Source organism: Callithrix jacchus, chromosome 5 (genome assembly GCF_049354715.1).
Source record: "Callithrix jacchus isolate 240 chromosome 5, calJac240_pri, whole genome shotgun sequence".
NCBI classification, from domain to species: domain Eukaryota; kingdom Metazoa; phylum Chordata; class Mammalia; order Primates; family Cebidae; genus Callithrix; species Callithrix jacchus.
In genome coordinates this window covers 114,199,670-114,220,154 of record NC_133506.1, presented here as the reverse complement: position 1 = coordinate 114,220,154, position 20,485 = coordinate 114,199,670, and the positions used below count along the sequence as shown (strand labels likewise).

Genomic DNA, 20,485 nt, shown 5'->3' with positions numbered 1-20,485 from the left:
GTTTCTTTCTTAAAATCGAACCTGAATCTGCATTGTTGATATTTCTATCCAGTACACTGGTTTTGCACTCTGGGATGATACAGAATAAGTCTGATCTTTCTTTCATATCACTGCCTTACATATCCAATTGTTCATTTATTTATTCATTCCTTCACACATTTACTCACTTATTCATTTCAGCAAACATGAATTAAGTACTCACCAAAGTCAGGAATAAGACCTGGGTCAAGCCATAAAGAGGTAAGTTGAGTAAAGGAGACAGACATCGAATTAACTAATGATGCAACATGGTAAACCCAGCAATAGTGGTATGCACAAGAAACAAAGATAGGACAGAATGAGGATGACTTTAACAGATATTCACCCTCTCACCACACCATTTATTAAAATAGACATTTCTATAAAACTTGCCTGCAGTAAGTATCCCCTGCCATAGGCCTCTTCTTTTCCTTATCACCTGGCCTCTCTTCCAGGGGGAAGTCTCCCTAGTATTTCTATGTCAGTTAAGGGGGTGGCAGGGTGTGAGAGGTATATCAGGACCTTATGTCTGTGCTGCACCTGGCTTCTGTTCTGATGGGGTGGTGCCCGGAACTGCATTACATGTTTGTCCTTTTTGGAAGGAGCTACTTTCACTTGTGTCCTGGTTACAGGTATTCTCACCATCCCCATCATTCTGTTTCAGATCGATCTTTATCCTTCACACATTACAGTGCTCAAAACAATACATAGGTTCATGGGAAAATAGTCTAAGCACAGTGATTAAGAAATTTCAGTGTCTTCATGAAACATCTACATGTTTTTAAATTGAAGATTATGATTAGAAGGGCTGTGCTGGGGCCTGAGATTCTGTATTTCTGTCAACCTGCCTGGAGATGCCAATGCTGCTAGTCTGAGGACCATATTTTGAGTAGCAAGGGTCTTTCCAGCTTAAAATGTAGCTGAACCCACACCACCATAATTCTGACCCAACACTAACAACACAGCCCAATGTCAAACCAGTTCTTTGATTTGACACAAAACAGTGTCACACTATAGACACATATTGACCTAAGTTCTCTAAGTCTTTTTAGGAAGGGCAAAAGTTAAAGCCAATACAACTTAATCTTCCCTTTATGGAGATACAATTTTGCATACACATATCTCTTTGTAGCTATACTAGTTTGGAGGCTAGTGATATTGGGCGGGGGCGGGGGCATAATACCCACCTGTTCCTCTTCCTGTCAGTCCACAGAGAAGGAATACCTAGCATGCATCCAACAATGCACCTGTGCTTCTTTAGCTGTATAAATGTCCATATATTAAAGAAATCCTCCGGGGAGCTAAGGATCTAAGTAAGACACATCTTTACAATGTTTCATTCATTTCTGCAACAAATAGTGCATGAGCATTCATACCTGGTGGTTGTTGCTTTAGGTAATGAGACAAGGTGCTTCCTCTCATGGAATTTATATTCTGCTGGGGTCAGATATGCTGCAAAAATACATGAATAAACAAGAAGAATCTTTATGGTGGTGTTACCCTGAAAATAATAGCAAGAGGTGAGGGTGGCAGGGTGGCTCCAATGGATTGGGTGGTCAGGATGTCATTTAAGCTCAGATCTGAATGACTATCAGGAAGAAGCCACATATAGATAATAAAAAAAGCATTACAGGCAGGAAAATAGATGGTACTAGAATTTGAAGCAGGCAAGAGCTTAATATGCTCACAGATCAGGAAGGTCAGCAAACTTCCTGGACCATAATGAATGGGGGTTGAGATAGAGCACACTGACATTGAAAAGGGAGAAAAGGGTCAGATCCTGCTGAGCCACATAAGTCAGGGTCAGGAGTATAGATTTTATTCTAAGTGTGATATGCAGCCTTAAGTATCATTGAGGTTTTGGATTTTAGAGGTAGAGTCTATAAGGCTTCAGATAGAATTACTGGGTATCTACTTTTTCTGTTTGTTTTTGGCTTCAGCAGTCAGTTAGCTGTTGGGGTCATTTTACTTGGTTGGGGAAACTGTCGTATGGGTAATATCTGAGGAGAGAATACAAGAGTTTCGTCTGATCATGGTAAGTTTCAGATGGCTACCAGTCATCCACGTGTTGGTGCCAAGGTGACTTGGAAATAAGAGTCCTGGAGAACCAATTTGCTGTCAGGAGAGAGCATAAGACCTGGCACATTCAGCAGATGGTTCTTAAGGCATACCCATAGGGAATGTCATACTAACAAATTGATCAGAGGAGGAAAGACCAGCAAAGGAAATTGAGAAGTGGCCAGTTAAGGCAAAGGAAAAATGAAAAGAGGAAGACTGAAGATACAGAGTCTTGTGAGCTCAAAGAAGTGTTTCAAGGAGGCAGGGGCCGACTATGTCATACTACTGTAAGGTCATGGTAGCTAAGAATAGGGGAAAACCCACCAGATTTGGCAATACATAGATTCCTGGTGACCTTGACAACAGTGGCCCTAGTGAAGTGGTAGAAAGGAAAGTCTGATCAGATGGGTTGAAAAGAGAATGCCAGAAAAGTAAAAAGATTGTGGATAATAAGCTCAAGACTTTATGTGAAGGGAGTGAAGAGAGTGGTAGTTGGAAGGAAACAAGAGGTCAGTTTTTTAATAGGAGATCCAAGAGGATAGCTGTACAATAATGGAAATGGACTAGTTGAGAGGAATAATGTGATGATTCAGGAATAAAGGAAGGTAATGGCAGGTGCAAAGACCTTCAGAAGGTGAGAAGGATCAGGATCCAGACCAAAGCATTAGGAATGATTTTCGATAGGCACAGAGACATTATCTTCATAGAGACAGGACTGAAAGAGACAGGGGAGAGATACAAATAGTTTATTTGGGCAGTGAAAAGGTATAGGGGTTTCTGTCTGCCTCAATTTTCTTCTATATAAGCAGAGGAGAAATAAAATCCTTTATGGACAAGCAACTGCTGAGATATTTCGTGACCACCAGGTCTGCCCTACAAGAGCTCCTAAAGGAAGCACTAAACATGGAAAGGAACAACCAGTACCAGCCACTGCAAAAACATACCAAACTGTAAAGACCATCGACACTATGAAGAAACTGCATCAACTAATGGGCAAAACAAGCAGCTAGCATCAAAATGGCAGGATCAAATTTGCACATAACAGTATTAACCTTAAATGTCAATGGGCTAAATGCCCCAGTCAAAAGACACAGACTGACAAATCAGACAAAAAGTCAAGACCCTTCAGTGTGCTGTAGTCAGGAAGCCCATCTCACATACAAAGACACACACAAGCTCAAAATAAAGGGATGGAGGAAGTTTTACTAAGCAAATGGAGAGAAAAAAAAAAAAAAGCAGGGGTTACAATCCTAGTCTCTGATAAAACAGACTTTAACAAAGATCAAAAGAGATGAAGAAGGCATTACATAATGGTAACGGGATTAATACAACAAGAATAGCTATTTTTAATATATATGCACCCAATATAGGAGCACCCAGATACATAAAGCAAGTTATTAATGACTTACAAAGAGACTTAGACTCCCACACAATAATAGTGGGAGATTTTAACACCCCACTGTCAATACTAGACAGATCAATGAGACAGGAAATTAACAAGGCTATACAGGACTTGAACTCAGATCTGGACCCGACAGACCTAATAGACATCTACAGAACTCTTCACCCCAAAACCATTCTTCTCAGTGCCACATTGCACTTATTCTAAAATTGATCACATAATTGGCAGTAAAACACTCTTCAGCAAATGCAAAACAATGGAAATCATAACAAACAGTCTCTCAGACCACAGTGCAATCAAATCAGAACTCAGGATTAAGAAACTCACTCAAAACTGCACAACTACATAGAAACTACACAACCTACTTCTGAATCACTACTGGATAAATAATGAAATGAAGGCAGAAATAAAGTTGTTCTTCAAAACCAATGAGAACAAAGACACAACATACCAGCATCTCTGGGATACATCTAAAGCAGTGTCTAGAGGGAAATTTATAGCACTAAATGCCCAAGAGAGAAGCAAGTAAACATATAAAATTGACACCCTAATGTCATGATTAAAAGAACTAGAAGAGTAAGATTGAACAAATTGAAAAGCTAGCAGAAGACAAGAAATAACTAAGATCAAAGCAAAAATAAAAGATATAGAGACACAAATCCTTCAAAAAAATAGATAAATCCAGGAGCTGGTTTCTCTGAAAAGATCAACAAAATAGATAGACCACTAGCCAGACTAATAAAAAAAGAAAAGAGAAGATTCAAATAGATGCAGTAAAAAACAATAAAGGGACTATCACCACCAATCCCACAGAAACACAAATTACCATCAGAACACCTCTATACTAAACCAGTAAATCTAGAAGAAATGGGTAAATTCCTGGACACTTACACCCTCCCAAGAATAAACCAGGAAGAAGTTGAATTCCTGAATAGACCAATATAGCAAGGTCTGAAGTTGAGGCAGCAATGAATAGCCTACCAACCAAAAGAAGTCCAGGACCAGACAGGTTCACAGCTGAATTCTACCAGAGGTACAAAGAGGAGCTGGTGGCATTCCTTCTGAAACTATTCCAAACAATACAAAAAGAGAATCCTCTCTAACTCATTTCATGAGACCAATATAATTCTGATACCAAAACCTAGCAGAGATGTAACTAAAAAGAAAATTTCAGGCCAATATCCATGATGAACATTGGTGCAAAAATCTTCAATAAAATACTGGCAAACCGATCAGCACATGAAAAGCCTTATCCATCATGATCAATTTGGCTTCATTCCAGGGATGCAAGGCTGGTTCAACATCCACAAATCTATAAACGTACTCCAACACATAAACAGAACCAAAGACAAAACCACATGATTATCTCAATAGATGCAGAAAAGGCCTTCGACAAAATTCAAAAACATCACCCATTCTCAAGGGCAACAGGACTGTCAAGAAAAACAGACAAGCCGACACCTAGTGAGGCCGCACAAACTGTAAGTGAAAACAAAAACAAAAGCAAAACTCTACATGAAAGTGGGCAAGAAAAAGGTAAGGAACTTCTAAACAGAGAAATGGGCAGAGGACATGTGACATCCTCAACAGTATAAAAACCCCTTAAAATTATGGAACTATGTCTTATACTGTCTCACTTCTCCCACACCATTTCTGACACTTAAAATGGTACCATTGATAGCCTTCTTCCCATCTCCTGTCTCTCATGCTGGTATGTTGAGAATCTCACTCATTCTCCAAGGAACATCTCAAATATATCAGCACATCAAGCCTTTCCTGATATCCATCAAGGTCACCCACCATTGATCTTGCCCTACTTTGGTTTCTCATAGCTTTATTACATGCTTAGCAAAGTCTTTCTTGTACTGTATTATAGCTTTGGTAGGCTCTTTGAAGGAAATAATTATATGTTCATTGTCTATGATGCCTTCTAAATAGTTTTTGCTCCTCTGACTCCCAGAATTAGCAAATATTAGCTAATTCTTTGCCCAAATGAGGCTCTCTTTTGTTTCTGAGTCAATAAAGTTGCAAAACTTAGACTTTAACATATTTCCCCAAGAAGCCTAGTCTCAACAACCCTGAGAATAACGTAAACTGATGCCATCATTCCCAGCCAGCAGGATTTTTTTTTGATGTACATGTTGATGGCCTCCAGTAATGAGATCCAGGTGAGAGCTAAGTCCCTTCCTTTACAGCTCAGCCACTAGGTGGAATGTTGCAATGAAAACATGTATCTGACTGATTTCTACAACACATACACCCTTTTATCCCTGAGCATGTACACAAATTTTTTTTTCTTATGTGAGTTGGTGAAGTACCATCTCTGTTCTTTAAGACACTTTCAAAAGGAACCTTGTATAAAAAGATTACTTGAGGCAAATGTGACATGTCAGCAGCAGAATTCAGCCAATATTCCAGTTAAAATCAGCCAACCAAATTCTCTGTTAAGTGAAAGGACACAAGACTTATTAAATGGATCCCTAAGCTAGGGGCACCACTAGAAAAAAGCATATAGCTTTTGGGCTTGCTAGATCCTCACACCTCATTTGTTCAAGGAAAGCAGTTTCTATACATACTTCTGACCAGTCCACATGTCTTGAAGACCATCCATTTCACCAGTAAAAAATTATTTATAATGTTTCTTATGTTAACCAACAAAGTCTGTAGGTAGAGATTTATGTATAGAGAGCTGATCACTTGTCTTGGCTGCTTTTGAACTGTTGACTACTAATTATTTTCTCTTCAATGCTACCCTCTGGAGAAAAGCTTCTTCAAATATTAGCTGTTCCTAGGGTATGAATAAAATCAACTTAAACATTTATCACATAGGGTTTAAATAGAAATATTCAAAGGTAAATAATAAAACACCTAAATTAATAAATTTCTTTCTCCCTCCCTTTCTTTTTTCTTTCCTTTCTCTCCTTGTTTTTTCTCTGTTTTCTGTTCATTTTTTCCTTGGTAGTTCATACTGAAGAGTGATTGAGTCATTGTAAAGGATATTTTGGAGTGCATATTTTTTCCACTAAAATTAAAATCCACAGACAATTCTGCTCTCCAAAATCCCTCCTTGGCCACCCTGACACCTGCAGCTCTCCCTTCCTGAATCCTGTAGAATCCCGAATCCTCTTGTAGCATTTCAAATTACTTTCCCATGTATTTTGACTCCCAATATAGCACTCTGTCAGCCCTTAACTTCCCAGCCTCAACACCAAGATTCTCAGGAAAACAGAGACTCCTCCAGAGAATTCAGTCTGGCTTCCTTCGAAGGCTGTTTGTGGAACATCTTTGTTTACTTAAATATGTCCTTGAGGTCTCTACCTTTTCTCATCTCCTTAGTAAACAACTTTGCTGAATGACTCTCTCAAGCAAATACACTGTTATTAAAATAAAATGGAGTCCAGGGATGAAAAATTCTACGGCAGACATATTTAGGCCTTGAATATGACCTTAAACTTGTTTGATTTGCAACCATAAGTGAAACTTGAGCTATTTCTTATAAATGCCTACATTAAGAAAAATGAAATTTAAGTGAAACAATCAAAGGCTGCCGTGTAACATGGAGTTATACAAGTAGAAGCTTTTCAGTAGGATAGAGAAAATGAGGCAACTGTATAACCAAAACCAATCAGATCTATCATCCTTGCCTTGCTTCTGTGTTCACTATAAAAGCCTTTTCCTTGGGCTTCTTCAATGGAACCCTGAACCTCTTGCTGTCTGATTCATGAGTCACTGTTTGCTCAAAGAAATTCTACAAAATTGTATTGTGCCTCAGTTTATCTTTTAACAGTATTCTTCTCAATGTTTGTAAATAAAATTTCCTCATCCTCATGATAGACCTAAGAATGAGACATCATTCTTAATGATTAAACCTTACACAAGGTCCAAAATGCATGTCATCCCAGATATATTCTTATTTACCCTCCACCCTCTATGGAAGTCACTTACTCTTGACCTGAATATACATCCTTAGGGGCTTTCATGTATTAGATTTTTTTTTCCTGCTATGTGTATGCACTTCTTCTTTTTGATGTCTTTGGGTTATCTCAGCCTAAGGTAATCATCAGAATAAAGTAGAGATTTTGAAACTACCTAGATCTTTTTAATCAGAGTCTCAGGGGTTATGCCCAGAATCTGTGTTTTGTAAAACCATCTTCCCTTGTAATATTTGTACACAGCCCTGAGTAAGACATCCCCACCACTGAACACAGGTGGATAGCATTATTGTTTTCTTTCTTTGGGCATCAGCACACCATCTCCTGTGGTTAGATAGAGAATTAAGGCTTTTCAACCATCACAAGCTGTAGCATTTGCTCCAGTATCAACTCCCTGTCAATCACTCTCCCAGTCATCCACGGCACAACCCACAGTGACAACCTGCCAGAGAGGCAGGTTTGTGCTTGTTCGCACATCGTTTTTATATCCTTGGGTGTCACCCGAACCTCATTCTTGCTCCCCCACAGAAAGCTCGTCAATCTTGCGCAAGAGCAAGTCTGGGTACGCCCCCTCCTAATCAGAGCAATTCAATAATCTGTGCTTGTGCCTGAGACTGCTGATGCTTACATTAGGGAAACTCAAGCTTTGCTACCTTCCCTACTGGATTACGTGGCCATGACTGTTTGGTGCTGCAGCTAAAATGAACTAGGGTGATTTCAGCATGACGTTTGTCTTTAGTCACAAAGCTGGGAACTACTGTTGGTGGTTAAAAATACACGAAATGAAGGATGCATTTGTTGTATCATCTCATTTCTTCTTCTAAGGCTCTCATTTGTTTCAAGCATATGGCCCAAGTTTCTCCTTACTGCACGAAGCAGTCACCCCAGCACTTGGGTGGTTAGCTGGATGATATGACTTCACACTGACATGGGCGCTGCCTCACACCTTAGATGTTCCCACATGGGCAGCCTGATGTAGTGAAGCAACCTCGGGCTTTGGAGCCAGACTGATCTAGGTTCAAATCTCAACTCTGCCACCCAAAGTTCTATGGCCTTGTGCCAATGACCAGACTTAACCAAGATTCCATTTGCTATCCATAAAATGAGGATAATAATAAAATAATAATACCTGCTTCACAAGTCTAATGGACTTAAAATGACATTAGGACTTCCGTTAGGCAATTAGCACCTGCTCATTCCTCCTTTGGCTCCCTTTACAAAGGAGGGTGGGGTCCCTCATCATACCTCCTGCCTTTTTTTTTTCTCCCCCTCTGAGACAGTGTCTGGTTCTGGCTCTCTCACCTAGGCTGGAGTGCAGTGGCATATTTCTGCTCACTGCAACCTTGGCCTCTCAGGTTCAAGCCAACCCTCCTGCCTCAGCCTCCCTAGTAGCTGACTAGGACTACAGGTGCACGTCACCATGCCCGGCTAATTCTTGAAGTTTTTTTTGTAGAGACTGGTTTTCATCATGTTGCCCAGGCTGGTCTTGAATTCCTGAGCTCAAGCAACCTGCCAGCCTCAACCTCCCAAAATGCTGGCATTATAGGTGTGTGCCACTGTGCCTGGCCCTCCTGTCCTGCTTTTATCTTTCTCAAACAAGGCCCCAAACAATAACTACCAGAGAGCTCTGTCAAAATACCCATTCTTTCACCCCTAGAACCAACCCTCTTTAAAATCTCCAAGCTTACCTCCTCCTCTCTCAGTGCCTTCTCCAAATGTTTCCCAGGTTCTGGACTCCGTGGCACAGCAAGTGAAGCATTGAGGGTGCTAACTTGCTGGGGAGATGCTCACTCTCTCCCCAGTCCTAAGTGCCGACTCCTTAAATTGTGGGCCCTGGGGGCCTCTCGCTAGTCTTGGCCCTGTTACGGCTTTCTGTCGATTCATCACTTGCTGCACTGATGACAACCATTTCTTTTCCTCAGTAGGTTAGATAAAGCTTAGATTAATTAACAGTAGAGCTTAGGCAACTTTTCTTGCTGGAGTACTTATAAAAAAATAAGTGTTTTCTGAGAGCCACGCAGACTGCTGAAATATCACCAACCTAGCTGCATGTGAGACTCACCTGAAGTCCAGACCCCCATCCTCCGGGGATTCTGGCTCAAGTAGCCTGAAGCGGGGCCATATGGGTAATTTTAAATAGCTTCCCAGGTGATTCGTAAGATGATTAGGATCAAATCACAGGCCTGGGCTCAAGGAATCTGTATTCAAGCTCCCAGGTGATTCCTATCCACACTAAAGCTTAAACACCCTCTGGCCTCCTGTTAAACTCTCCAGATCTGAAGTCAGACCCAGGTTCAAATCCTTATTCTTGCACTCACAATCATATTACTTTGAGCAAGGTACTTACCCATTTCTTCACCTACAAAATGACAATAATAACAGTACCTGCCACAGAAATGTTTATGGGAATTAAGTCAGTCACTTAGCATAGTGTGTGACATACAGCAAGTCTCACTGAGTGATATTATTATTAGCATGTTAAAGCATTTATTGAGCCCTTAGTATGGATGAGCATTTTATATGTGTGTATATGTGAGACACAGTGTCTAATCTCCAGTCCAGGGATCTTGGGCTACTTAATGCCTTTGTGCATTAAGTAAACAGCAGAAAAGAAGCAAGTCATGAGGATTCAATGAAATATTGCACGAAAAGTGTTTAGCAGAGGCCTGGTACATAGTAAATAATAAATGCTGTTATAACTTCATGTAACTGTAGATTTTCAATAAAAGTCGATAATTCTGGAGTAATTTTAATACATTTCCTGTCCAAGAAAATACTCAGCTTGGCTCCTAAGTAAAGCCAAAAATCTTTCTTGTACTTATTTCTTAGCTTTTGCTACAGGGGCTGGCCCACATCAGGGGTTTGAGGAATGTTTTCCAAATGCACAAATGAATGGATTACTAGGGAATTTCCACTTGCTTTCACTCTCCACACTGATCTCACCTATGTCTCAAGATTGTGAAAGTCTTCTGACCACCGGGCCATTCATTGTTTCCAAATGCTGCAACCCGCCCTCCCGCCTGGGGCTCTAATCAAGAGCAGAACTGATTTATGCTGCAGGTGGAGTCAGCCAGGGAGGTGGAATCCTCCACCGCTGATTTTTTTATTGCTGAGTCCTTGAAAATTGAATAGGGAGGAAAAGGGAGGTGTGAGAAATGAGTTAAGAGCTACTCCCCATCACATTTGATGAGAGGTCCTTTCACTCTGGAAGAGTATAGCTTTTTTATTGTTAATATGAAAATTCTATAAGTTCTACAAAAACACATGTCAAGTCTCATGCTGTCTTCCACCTGACAGCTACCAAGAGCCCTGACTATGATGGAATAGCAAGCTGCCTGGATTTCTAGGCTTAATTAAGGAACTGTAACAGGCTATACTATAACTCTGTAATACTCCTTGGTGAATGACTACAGCAGATAAAGAAAAATTGGTTGCTTCCATTTAGCAGATATTGATTTAAGAGTTTGTTTAAAAACATTTAGACTAACTTGGTTCTTTGTTTTATTTATTCACTTCCATGCATTAATTGAAAGCCCACAGCTCAGATTGCATTAACTTCATCGCCCTCTACTGGCCACATACTGAAGTAGATGCCTGTTTTTGACCGCGTCCTACAAAAAACTACATTTTTAGAAAGTACTGGCCTTTTCAACTCAAACATACTTTTTCAAGGTCAATTATAAGTATGGTGGAGAGACTCCTCTATACTAAACCCCAAATTGTCTGCTCTTGTTTCTGAATATTCTGCTTCCTAAAAGATCTTTCAATTTCATATATTTGATAATTTAAGAAGAACCGTGACCAGGAGCCAGAAGATCTGAGTTCACATGGGCATACCCTCTCATCTGTGAAAGGAGAAGGTTGAGACGAGACAGGCACAAGGCTTCTATTTAATCTCTCAAGCTGGGGTGGTAAGGACTGCACCCCACGTTAGAAGTCAGGTGCCCTGCAATCGAGTCCCGATTTGAGGTTTGGTTCCGATTCCCTTTAAGTCTTGCTATAAAGTGAACAAGGAGGGTATGCAATCTCCAGGATTCCTTTGAATTCTGATATGTTAGGACTCAAGTCATACTAACCTCGAGCACATATAAGTGACAGGAAGGAATTTTCAGAAAAATAATTCCTCTTAAACCCTTTTTAAAAGATTGTTTTTTCCTTTTTTCATAGGATGATTTTCTAGAAAACATAGGATTTCTTCCTTACAAAGCTCTTCATACTTGCAGCTGAAACTATTGTCTCCACATGAACAGTTTTAATAAACTGTTACATTTTTATTATCTAGAACATAGGAGAGAAAAAAAAAATCCAACACCAGACTCTAGATAGAGACCTATTGCAGATTCTTATAATTTGGGGGAAAAAAATGAAATAATGAGGCCCTTCAAGTCCAAGGGAGAACAGCTGGTTCTGAGTCCCTATGCAGAAGCTGCACTGCTTCCCCCCACAAAGCAAAGCTGCAACATCATCAGCAACCTTTTGCTTCCATCGTTTTTGGTGGATTATCCAGTCCCCAGTCACAGTTCAAAGGAGACATTTGTTCAGGCAAGGCGAGCACAGTATAATCCTCCTTCCTTGCAACAAACATTAACAGCATTTAAGAAAGTCAGAGCAAGGCACTCCTGGGATAACTTCTTTTTCTACCATGAGAGAAAGCAGAAAATGCCACATAGAACAATGTAAGATTGATTGACTTAGCAATGCTTTGGCCTGGTGAAAATTTACCAAGTTTCAAGAATTTGTTTTTAAAAATAAAAATCTTTGCATTTAATTAGCCAGCAACTTACTCTATCAGGCACTTTCAAATGAATAATTGTATTTGCTTCTTAAAAATCAATGCTAGGTATATCATCCAGGTCATTGCAAATGCTGTTAATTCATTCCTTTTATGGAATACTACTCAGCACATATAAATGACAAGGAATATGGATTACTACTCAGCCATAAAAGGAATGGATTAGCAGCATTTGCAATAACCTGGATGATAATGGAGACTATTATTCTAAATGAAGTAACTCAGGAATGGAACACTAAACATCATATGTTCTTGCTGATATGGGGGAGATAAGCTATGAGGATGCAAAAGCATAAGAATGATACAATGGACTTTGGGGACTTGTGGGGAAGAGTGGGAGGAAGGTGAGGGATAAAAGATGACAAATATGGTGCAGTGTATACTGCTCAGGTAATGAGTTCGCCAAAATCTCACAAATCACCACTAAAGAACTTACTCATGGAACCAAATACCAGCTGTACCCGAACAACTTATGGAAAAATAAAATACTTAGGTATTCACTTTAAAAAAAATCTAAAAAACACATACAGGATTTATATATTAAGTTACAAATTCTGATGAAAGAAATCAAAGGAGACCTCAATGAATGGAGACATCCTTACTTTGTTCATGGATTAGAGAACTCAATATAAGAAAGCTGCCAATTCTCCCCAAATCAATCTGTAAGCTTATTACAACAACAGCAATGAAGCCAGTACTAGGAAGGGGGTTAGAGGGGCATTATGCTCACGTTGTAGATGATACTTAAGAAAATTATGTACCTTCCCTACAAAGAGCAAATCACACAGATAAAAGGTACTATGTTCTGATATTTAAAATTTTGCTGTAAGATTTTCTAAGGAAACACTCAAGTCCTTCTAAAGATGTTAGGGCTATATGAATGCATATATGGGTATATCATCTTTTCCAAAGAGAGAAAAAACAAAATAAACCATGTGTTTCTAGAGAAAAACCAAAGCAACAGAGCAGAGAGAAGTAATGTCTGAGCTTGAGTCTGAACTAACTTTTCCAAAGCTAGAGTTCTATTCAATGTGAGTATCTTCCAGAACAAGGCACTGTGTGGGAAACATTGGAGAAAGCTGTCATCTTTCCCCAGCTCATTTCCTGGTTGGGGAATAAACTATGGCAGATTAATGCAGATTACATTGTGTTCTCTCTGAGGCCTGTGGACAAATAGTGGCTATTAGTTTCTAGGGACTGGAAATTAATAAAGAAGGAGTTTAACACAAGTCACATTCAATCCCATGAACAAATCTTTAAAATCTATCAGGCCTAGTTCAAAAATATGTCTCACATTCCATCATTCTCTCCATCTCTACTATTACCATCCGAGATTAGTGGTCCAAATGATAGGAACAGGATCATCAATGGTGTGTGTCATGACTTTCAGGTAGTCAATTTCAAAGACGGCAATCTCAAGGAAGAGTCCTCTTCCTTTCGGACTTAAAGAATTTAAGATTCTCTTCCTATTGTCTCGGGAATCTAGAAGCATCACATCCCATGCCTTCTCTGGTATCATGATCACAGAAGTTTTATCTGCGACAGGTGTATGAAGAGCCTATATAACATTACTGTGCATGCTCATACCCTCCTAATCTCATCCACATGACTATTCTGCAAACACAAAGCATAAAATACCCCAGACTAGGCAGCAGCATGAGTCCAACTAAAAAAATTGAGAGATCAGCATGGTCTCTGTATAAGCATGTGATAAAATCTCTATAGTCATGTTTTTCAAGTGAATGCTAGCTCTCCCTCCCCTGGATTCCCCACAACTTTTCTTCCATTCTCTGATAATAGTTTTTTATTTTCTTTATCTGCCTATTAAACTGTAAGCTCCTGTAGGTAGGGAGCAAGGAGGATCATGTGTGTTACTCAACTCAGACGGCAGGACAGAATAAGGAGTCTGACAGACTTATCCTGGAAAGCCAACCTAACTCAATGTAGGGCTTCGGGCACGTAACCTCCCTGAGCCTCAATTCTAATAGGAAAACAGTTATTGTAAGTATCTAATGACTTTTATGTAAATTGTTTAGCCAATACTTGCCCACAGCAATTGATGTGATAAATAATAGCACTGTATCTTAGGCTGGGCTCTCTAGAGGTAATATTTGAGATGGAGATTCTAGTGTCTATGATTTAGCTAAAGGAGAGGTCTCAGAAAGAAGGGAGTGAGGGAAGTGAGATAGAGTGGGGAGAGGAGCTAAGCTGAACTCTGACTTCAGCCTGATCCCACAGGGAGGTCTCAAGCATAAATTGCACCAACAAGTTGGTTCCCTCTTGGGATGGGTCCATCCATTTCTATCCTCCCCCCATTCAAAGCCTCCATGTCCATTGGTTACTGGCTATAGGCTGCCTCCCTTTGGGGCAGAGAAGGACATATCCTTCATGCCCAATCAGCTCCCATGGCCAAGGAAAATTCCCTGAAGAATAGGGCAGTTGTGAGCTGACACCAACCTACACTCACAGCAACCGTGTAAGGGAGATCTTGGCAAGGCACCAGCAGCATCCGCTATATTATTATTATATTTGTGTCATCCTATGTCCAAATATGAGCTTTTGATATGACAGGGACTCAATAAATAGTTGAACTAAATTAAAGAATCTAAATTGTATAGGCTATGCAAAACCAACATGAATAGCTTATGTCTCATCCACATGTCCAAAGTCTTTGGAGACAGCTGTCACATTCCTTCCCTTCACTGGCCCTCAGAATTGCCAAGTCTACACAAGGCTGTAGCATGCTCCTAATTCCTTGGCACACTGATTATGTGTAAAGCTCGCTTAACTGTAAATTTTCTTGCTTCGCTTGTTTCAAAGATTTTCTGGTGCTAATTACACCTACGCTTACATCCAAATATTTCATTGTGATGTAGATTATACTTGTAAGTGCATGAATTATTCTTCGAAGGCAAAAGGAATTAATAATGTTTCACCATTCACTGTGACATGTTTCCAAGCATGTAAGTGACAGACGCACTTTTAAATAATGTACTTTTTTTACTCCTTGACAAGCAGGAACCCAGATTTAAAGAGATAGAAGATGTGAAGAATTTCCTTGTGGATCTATTGATGTCATGCTTGGGTTTCCATTTCCATCAGCAAATGCATGAATAAGTAATGTACTCAGGTCCCAGTACCTGCTTAGATTAGATTGTATCAGCAGCCTTACACTCTGAAACACCATTAGGACAAATCCCCAGACACCCAGGGATAGGCAGAGAGAGCTGGGTTGGTCATCAGTAGGAATGGAGAAAAGCATTTATAAATCACAAGGTGATTTATAAAGGTCAGTTATTAGTATTAATTATTCTACCATTAACTTTATGTTCAGTGCTCCTGGCTCTACCTACGTCTCCTTCTGAATTAATCAGCCCCTTCCAGAGATTTTACATCTGTTCAGGTGACTGGAGACAAATAAAAAGGAGCCTAAACAGGTTGAAGAACCAGCTCTCTTCCTGTACTTTTATGTGATACTCTCTCTACTGGTAGAGACTAAATTTAATTCAGAAAACAAATCTAGGTCTTTGGAGACCCTTAATTATGAGCGGCCAATAGATAACATATATAAAGGAAATGGGGGTTTTATACATCATCATCACCCTCATGAGGTCAAGGAAATGAATGTCTAAAAACTAGTTGAGTTTCAGAAAATTCATGTGTGTGAAACAAGTGGATTCACTGCCCCAATTCACCAGATTTCATTTTAGTTCTATTAGACCATGAGGTATTTTACAAAAGAAGAAAAAGCAAAAAACCAAAACTCACTATTTGATATAGGCAATACAAAAAATTAGCCTAGCATGTATTGATACATCCACTGTAATGGCAGAAGCAGACTTTAATTTTGGAAAGGAATATAGCTGAGGTCTAGATTAGAAGCCCATGAACTATGGACCAAATCTCTCTTTTGCCTGTTTCTGTTAGTTAAGTTTCATTAGAACACAGCCATGCCCATGTATTTACATATTGCCTATGCTGCTTTTAGGATAATAGGAGTAGAGTTGAATAGGTGAGAAAAAGACCATGCTGGCCCACAGTGCCAAAAGATATTTATTATTTGACCCTTTACAGAAAATGTTTGCTGACTCTTGCTCTACAGCCAAACTGCTTGGGATTAAATACTGGCTCTATCACTTATTAGCTGTGGTACTTTCAGAAAGTTTCTCAGTATCATCATAATGGCAAAACTAACAATACCTACCACTTAGGGTTGATGTGAAGATTGAGTAAGTTTAAATATTCAAAGTGCTTAGACCAGCATCTAGCGTATATTCATGATTCAATAACTATTAGCCATTATTATTACGAGCAGCAAGAACAAATATGCCTTTCCCCATATATATCGTTGGCTCTCTTGTCAACAGAACCACCCAAAGGCCCTTCTGCCCTTTCTTATGGATAAGTTTGGAATGTCTATCCAACTTTCTGAATGCAGACAGATACTTTCTAGGTATTCTATAGCAGCTGTTCAGAGGGGAAACAATTTCTTTTCTTCTCCTCACTTTATTCTTAGAATATGTCTTCAGTAAAAAGCTCAAGCAGAGATTTCAAACCTCCTTCCTCTGTCTAAAATATTTAATGGCCAGCCTAATAACCCTGGTAAAACAACAGGTTTGTTTTCACACTGACAGTGTTTTCTCATCTTTAGAATCAATTAGAGGTTGTTAAGATACTGTATGATCAGAGATTGGCTTAGAATATAAACCTTGAATTCCTAAGAGACTTTATAAGTTTGTCCAGATTAGATGCTTAAGATGAACAGAGGGCTCAGCCTCTGTAAGGGAAGAATGTAAAGTGAGAGTAAAATTAGGAGAAGTTTGACCAATCCACCTCCTTGAGGAGTACAGATGAATGAATAGATTACACTTCTTTCTCTCTCCCTTTCACTTCCTTTTCACCTTTTGTTTATGGCCAGGTTAATAATAAAAAGTTCAGTGTTCAGAGTTCTAAAAAATATATATATGTATATTAATACTCATATGTATAGGGCACTGCCCTGGGTACCGTGGAGAAAATCAATGTGGTAAAATTCTCATCCTAGGGAGTTAAAAATCCACTTGGGGAAACAAGACAAGCCCATGAAAAGTTAAATAGCAATTAATTAGTTCAATGACAGTACAAGACAACAATGGAAAAGATATTGCCATGCAGTAAGTAATTAGTTGCTAAATTCAGATAGTTAATATTATGGAAATTTCAGGGAAAAATAAGATCCACATGATGTAAATTTATTAATAAAAACACAAGAAAATGGCCCTCCTTCTTCCTCCTACTGAAGGAAGATAAAAAAATGCTAAAGTTAAATATGTATTTATATCTCAAGTGAGTAATTTAAGGTGTTTTCATTTAAAATAAACATTAATTAACTAGCTTCCCAGGATAACAATGCATGTGAATCAGTCACCGAACCTTGTTTTCTAATAATTTCAGTTGTAACGTGTAGGTTAGACCAAAAGATTCAAAGGGAAATCAGGACACCAGCAATGGTGAAGATTTGAGAAGAAGGCATACTCCTGTAGCAAAACCAGGAGGATGGGATGGGCTCCTGAACAGCACCAAAAGACCCACAAGGTGACAGAACATCACTGAATTCAGAGTAACCTCCCCAGGGACAGTATGAATGAACAGGCATGGCTCAATTCTAAAACAGTCTAGAAAGATTAAGCTAAAACACCTACAAGTGAGTCTCCTGAATGAAGCTTCCTTATCATATTCACCAATTCACTGTAGCCACCCTTATTTCCTAGATGTTTAGGGAAGAGGCGTATTTCCGGATATACCACCAAATTCAAATGTAACTACACCCTCAGATTTCTGTTCCTTTTGGACCACTAGAGTTATTTTGGAACTTGATGATCTGCTTATATAAACTCCATGAGCATAGCAGTTAAGAATGTGACTCCCAAACCAAACTACCTGGGTTCCAATCCCAATCCCAATCCCACTGTTGTTATCTGGAACAAATTGCTTATCCATCCACTGAGCCTCAGTTTACCCAGTTGTAAATGGGAAGGGTACTAGTATTAAACTCACGGAGTTGTCATTAGGGCCAAATGAACTAATACATGTGAAGCTCTTTGAACTACCCTGATACATAGTAAATACCTTCTAAATATAAGTTGGCATACCCTTCACTGCTAAGTAACAGGGTAGAATTAGTAATTCTTTTAATTACTTAACATGCCAGTTACAGAGGCACCCTGCCTCCTTCTCTGGTACCAACACTGGTCCTACAAATGGAGATAAAACAAGTTTGAGTTTATCAATTTGGTAGTCTTTCTGGCCTTGTATGTATCTTACCTCACTCCTTCTACTAATAGGACCTAATTATAATATTATAATTAATTCTAAAATTCTCCTTCTACCTATCAGGTCCTGGCTTCAGACTACCCCAGTGTTTCTCTGGAAAGAGCCTTTAGTGTTGACCCATGTCAGTGATTCTAAAAACTAAGTTATTGCATCCCAGCCATTCTCCATCCACTGGTGCCCCCTAATGCTATGCCCTGCCACTGACAGATGCAGAAGGCAGATAAAGAAGGGTCCCTGGAGAATTTCTGGTCCCCAGAGAATTTCCCCACAAGTATTTACACCAGATGTTTTTGTGCAGATAAGGGAACCTGCACAGGGTCTTTTCTGGGCATGCCCCCATGCCCTGAAGGAATGGGGTGGAGTCACCAGGAATTCACACCTTATGCAGGGGAAGAACCTGGCCTTTTCAGCTTCTATATGGTGGCCTGATATTTAATCTGTGAGTTAGGAGCCTATTGGTAGGACCTCCTCTTTTTTTGTTGAGGGCTTTCTTTTTGCCTAAAACATCCACTTTCTTCAACCTTCAAAGTGTCTGCATGCCTAATTTTTCCTGGTCTTGAGACAAGAACCTAGATTTTAGCCAAGCTGAGGAGCAAAAAATCCTGCATCATTTTGCTGGCCCATACGGGGACCTGAGGAAGGGTCAGTAAAATGTGGACCTGAAGATCTCTTTCCCTTTCATTTTGGAGCCTTCTTGTCCTCAGACTTCTCTAAAGGTAGAAAAAACTGAGACTTGCCTTGTCGCTCTTGAGGGTTAGGAATGTTGGCCTTAGTTCAGCCCAGTTTCTTCTATGGCAGTTTCCTTTTCGTGTTGGGACTATAATTGCAGCTATGCTTTCTTTCACAAAATTACATCCCAACCCCAATGGCCACAGGTACATGCACAGGACGGGACAAGTGAGCAGCAGCTCCCCACTCTCTCCCTTCTTGCCTGGGGGCTGGGACACATGGTCCAAGGGCCCTGCATGGCTTGCTGGCCAGCATTCGCTGCCATGTACCATGGCCTCTTCCCCTCTCCTAGCCGGTCCAGCTCAGTTCAACAGCAATAAGAATAAGAGGTTATTCTCCTAGGCATCTTTTCAGCCCTGCACTTAAGCTATTGTTTTGTTCTTTTTTCCACTCTGTCAAAAGTTAACTTTTATGTGAGAGATTTTTCCTTTTAGAAGGTGTTTTTACTAGGCCAGGACCCCATTTCCCAAGACTCTTTTCTCTCTCCCCTGTTAGAGAGGGACTCAGTTCCACGGCTTTGCCTTAACATTCAGCTTATAAGGAATCCATGCCACACCATGAGACATATTTTTGTCCCAAACTCAATTCCAGGCTTTGGAACTTGAAGGCTACTGACAGCAGGTCGGAAGCAGGTGAGACACGGCATCCATGGGTAAGAGCAGATAATCCCTCCCACTAGGCCCCCCATTAACATGTGTGAAAGCTACATGGACACCCATGGGCAGCACTCTGTCATGGTCACTGGGATTTGGGAATGTAAAAATGGAAGAAGGAAAAGGATGCTTTTTACTTCTCTCCCTCATGTACCCTGGGTATTTGCTAAAAAGAGAAACGAACAAGGGATGCCTTCTCCCCTAGAAAGGGTAGCCATTCATCTTCAGTCTAGTTGGCTTGAAACTGAGCTTGAAGGAAGGGACCCAGAAGCCTGACATGCTGGCCAAAGGGCAAAGGATTTTTTTTTTCCTGTAGGGCTTTTGGCTTCCCTCTTCCTATGCAAATCAGTAAAAGGAATGATAAGGATCACTGTTTATATTTTCTGTAAAGTTATGATTAATAAAAAAGGATTTATGAAGTTGGTCTTAAGCTGCAGCCAATCTGGTATGCTTTGCGTGTCTTAATTGAGGCTTGTTGGTTTCACTGGTGAGGTTACTTTTGATAAAGTTCAAAAGCTAGACATACAGGCTCTTGGCATGGCTAAAGTCAGCTAATAAGGGATTTAAAAGGATTTTCTTAAAGAGCACT

The 20,485-nt window shown here is 39.9% G+C and overlaps 1 protein-coding gene across 8 annotated transcripts in view; it reads right to left on the bottom strand.

Annotated features, from left to right (window-relative positions):
* Positions 1–20,485, bottom strand: part of CA10 (carbonic anhydrase 10) — a 543,877-nt gene that overhangs the window by 477,719 nt on the left and 45,673 nt on the right. The window lies entirely within an intron of this gene.